The sequence below is a fragment of the Silene latifolia genome, unplaced genomic scaffold (assembly GCF_048544455.1).
Source record: "Silene latifolia isolate original U9 population unplaced genomic scaffold, ASM4854445v1 scaffold_263, whole genome shotgun sequence".
NCBI classification, from domain to species: Eukaryota; Viridiplantae; Streptophyta; class Magnoliopsida; order Caryophyllales; family Caryophyllaceae; genus Silene; species Silene latifolia.
Window position 1 is genome coordinate 203717 of NW_027413206.1, and position 4909 is coordinate 208625.

General features: G+C 34.3%; 1 non-coding gene across 1 annotated transcript; it reads right to left on the bottom strand.

The window, feature by feature from the left end:
- Positions 1 to 3605: 3605 nt before the first annotated feature.
- Positions 3606 to 3712, bottom strand: LOC141639044 (small nucleolar RNA R71). The gene has a single exon (XR_012542342.1). It is a non-coding gene; the product is annotated as a small nucleolar RNA R71 (small nucleolar RNA).
- Between the last annotated feature and the right edge of the window lie 1197 nt (positions 3713 to 4909).

Consider the following 4909-nt stretch of genomic DNA (forward strand, 5'->3'; position numbering starts at 1 on the left):
CACTATTTATGCTATTTTTCTTCAAAAATCCATAAATCATGAAAAAAGACTTCTTTATAGCCAATTATTTTACACACATCTTGTAAAATTGCATGTGACAACATATTAATTTTTTATGACCAGATTCGAAATTTAACTCATATTAACCTATTTTTCACCTAAATCCGAATTTAATAATGAAAAATCCATTTTTCGAGTATAACAAGTCCAAAAATTATGAAACTTTACAGGTTATCTCAAAATAATATATGTGACAACATATGCAAAAACCAATGGAAAATTCGAAGTATAGCTAATTTTAGACTGAAAATGACATTTTTACTCATAAAATCATATTTAAATGCCATTAATGTATAATATGAACAATAAAAATCCGTAAAATTAACCAAAATATCCTAAAACATTTTAGAACCAGAAATATTAACATGCATGAATTAATTTCGTGATATATCATAATAACACAAATTTTACAAGTTTTATTTGTTATTCTTATAACTCGGAAAAACTTTTAACCGATTTGCATGCAAACAACCGTGGCTCATGATACCGATTGAAGGAAAAGTAGATCTAAGTACTTACATATTCATATATGATTTTAATTTAATTTGTCATAAAATTAAATATGGATTTTATGCATGCAAACAAAAGAGCAAAATAGAGGAGAAATCATGTTCTTACATTGGATGTTTCGGTTTTGTGGGCACAAGAGAGATCACCTTTCTCTCTTGTTCTTGTGCTATCCTTAAATGGAAGAACCAAGATCCAAGTATAGGATCTCTCCCTAAGCTTAATACCCAAGGCTTTCTCTTAATAAAATTAATATTATAGGAACTAGTACAATATTAATTTGAAGAAAATTGAACCAAAATATTATGTAACACTTTGAATATTTCGGTTTTTTAGAGAGAAGAAGAGGAGAATTATTTTTCTCTCTAGAATTATATTTTGGATGAGTGTTGGAATGAATAATGATACACAACATTTTGTATATTATTAGGTAAAAATATGAGAAAACCATGATGGTTTTCTCTTCTCAAAACCGGGTGGAAGGGGGCTTTTGGGTGAGCCAATGCATGCAATTGTTGCTCTTAACAATGTTTAATAGGGTTGCATGGCTAGACAATTAGGTAATCATTGTGTTTACTAATAAATTAAACAACACAATATTAACCTAATACCTCTTTAATTTCGGTACAATCATAATATGGAGTCCATATTAATTTTTGTCAATTGTCAATATGTCACATGTTCCATGTTACATAAAATTGTTATGTATTTTTAACAAATTAAAAATCAACCTATTAATAAAAATACGTCACATACAAAATCGACTCAGTAATATCATAATTACTTGTACCAAAATATTTTACCATTTATAAATCACAACAGATTGTATTTATAATAATTCATTCAAATTTAATTGTTACCTTAAACAATTATTTCATCCGAGTAATGATACGATTCAATTACTCAGATCGTATCTTATTTAATCACATTTCAATATGATACGTAAATTTTACTTCCAAAATCGTCCGTCAATTTTCAAGTAATTTAATTAACTCGTAACATTATACGATTAATTAAATAATCAATTAAGAGTGTTGCCCTATAGGTATGACCTAGGGGTCAATCGATCACCACCGTCGCATCGCACGACAGTAATGTCAAACTCTAGTCAGCCAATCATTACCGATATATGTTGACCAGTTGACAGTAACAATATTACTTCCCAATTGTATTCTTTATAATGAGATTTAAACATGTGATCATCATGATCAACAGTCGTGATCGCATTATTGTCGGAGGACACATATTCCAACATGTTCTTCTTATCAAATATTAGAGTAGTTAATATCAATCAAAAATTTCTCTTAAGTTTTGTAATCAACAATTAATCAAGTTTTAATACAAGTTTTATTTCCTTAATCTCTCTTTTGTTCATCCTTTTTTTTGGGTAATTGAATATTATTTGGGTTATTATTGGGAGATTGACAACCTCTCAATCAAGCATCAAGTACTTCTTTTATTCTTTGCTTTATTATTGGAATCATTAGTAGGTATAATTCTCTTAATCCCTTTTTAATTATTGTTAATTACTTTCATTTATTCATCATGTTTTCTTTTGTTGGTATGATTGACAACCTTGCTAGCATGATCAACATGATAATGAGTGAGTAATGACCTAGCTAGGGTTATTGGGTAATTAGGGGAAACCAACATGGGGAATGATTCATGCTTAAATTAATATGCTTTCATGATTTATTTGCTTGCTTGTTTTGATCTCAACTCATGCACATGTTATGTTTGATGAAATGTGAGCCTATGAATCCTTGCATTTTTTACCCATCACCTATCTTTTCAATGAGACTTGTAAGACATAAACCAACTCGAGTCTCATTAGACCATGCATGTTGTTGAGTAGGGAAGATTAAGTCGACTTGTAGGTGTTGTACAATCTAATCGATTCAGCTCCGGGACCCAAACTTTCCTAGGATTGTAAGATATAACCCAACTCAATCCATCACAACAATAATTGCTTGCTTATAATTTGAGAACATGTTTGTATGATCAATTCCCATGACTCCCCTATGACCCCATGACACCCTAGTGCTTTTTATCAATTGTTTACAACCCTTTTAATTCATCTTGCTTATTTACTCTCATTGCTATTTAGTTTAGTGACCTTCTACATCAACCCAAATTGTGACACCCCTAAGACACCACTAGTTTCAATAGAAATCTCATCTCAATTCCCGTCCCTTGGGATCCGACCTTTACTTGCCTCTTTACTAATTTTAGAGTTGTTTGTGAAGCTATAAATTGTGTTTTGATTCGGACGTGACCCAACGACAACATCTATTCAATTGCGAAATCGGAATCGTCCCATCAAAAATGGCACCGTTGCCGGGGACGGTGTTAACTTGATTTAGATTTTCTTACATTGTTATTAGTTGTGTCTTTCTTTGCCTTGGGGAAGTAAAACTCCTCAAGGTTTGTTCTAATTGTTTTCAAGTTGTTTGATATTTTGCATGTCTAGAAGGTCACAAGGTGATTTGTTACCTTTTGATCGTGAAATTGAAAGAACTTGGACAACCAATAGGAGACTTGCTAGGAGGAATTTGAGAGGTATTAGTGAGGTTGTAGATATTCAACCAACTATTGAGTTCATCAACCCTTTTGCAAGAGAAGGTGAGGAGAACCCAACAAAAAATACCACACAAAATCAACCTACAATGCCTAAGTTTTCATCACATTCCGTACCCACCGAGGAGAACCTACCCAATGGTACTCCCACACCACAACATTTGACCGGAAACTTTATTGCTAAATCCGCCTTTATCCAATTAGTCAAAAGGAGCCAATTTGGGGGGATGCCTAGTGAAGACCCTCATTCTCATATGGAAACCTTTTGTGACTATTGTGATGCGATTTCTCAAACCGGTGTGACTCAAGACCAAATTCGATGGGTCTTATTTCCTTTTTCTCTAATTGGCACCGCGAAACAATGGTTGAAGGGCCTTGATAAGGCCACTCTCGGAATTGATTCTTGGAAAAAGTTGGCTCTATCTTTCTACAAAAAATTCTACCAACCGGAAAAGACTAACATGCTAAGAGCTCAAATTGCGGGTTTTAAGCAAAGGGATGAAGAATCTTTGTATGAAGCTTGGGAGCGGTTCAAGAGAATTTGTCGCTCATGTCCTCACCATGGACTTAGCGAGTGGTTCTTGGTACAACAATTTTGGAACGGTCTATATGAAGATTCAAGGAACATTCTCAACATGGGATCAAATGGAATGTTCACCGAAGTTGATGACAATCAAACAGGGAACAAAATTGAGGAAATGGCGGTCCATAACTCACAATATAGTAGACCTCGCAAGGCTACTAGAGGAGGAAAGCATGAAGTGGACTCCGTTACTCAATTGGGTGCTTAACTTAGTGCTCACATTGACACAATCAATTTGAAGTTTGAAAAAGCTATGGCTAGACTTGAAGAAGCATTAAAATCACCAAAGCATCATGTTAATGCCATGATGGCATCCTCATCAATCCCAAGTGGGATATGTGAGAATTGTGGAACTTTGGGACTTGACCAAAGTGAATGTAGGGGAACAAATGAACAAGTGAATGCTTTCCAAGCATACAAGAGTGGTACCCCTTATTCCAACTATTACAATGAAAACACCAAATTCCATCCAAATCTCTCATACAAAAGCCAAAATGTTCAAAATCCTCAAACAAAATACACCCCACCTCCCATGAAAAACCAAAATCAAAGACCCTTTTACAACCAAAACGAAGGTTACCAAAATCAAAATCCATACAATCACCAAAATGACCAAAGTTTTGATGTTCAAAAAGCGGTCCTTCAAATGCAAAAGAATCAACAAGAGTTTTTCACTCAAATGCAAAAAGATAGTCAAGCAAAGGAAACCACCATCAACAACATTCTAGCTCACACCAAGATGTTGGAAACCCAATTGAATCAACTAGCATCTTCAAGCTCACAAAGACAAAAAGGGCAATTACCACCTCAAGGTAATCCCCCAAGACATGAAACGGTTAGTGCCATTCACTTGAGAAGTGGTACAAGGTATGAAGCACCGAAGAAGAAAGTTGAGGATGAAGTTGTGGAAGCTAGTGATAAAGAAGAAATTGTGCAAAACTCCAAGGATGGAGAATCATCAAAAGAAGAGATTTCAAAGAAAAATGAAGACAAGGTCAAGGAGAAGGAGCCCATTGTGATTAGACTTCCTTTTCCAAGTCGTCAAGCCAAGCCCAAATTTGATGACCAACTTGGAAAGTTTATGGAAGTTGTGAAGAATTTGGAAGTCTCGATTCCTTTCACGGAATTAATCAATCACGTGCCGGCCTATGCGAAATACATGAAAGACATCCTCACAAAGAA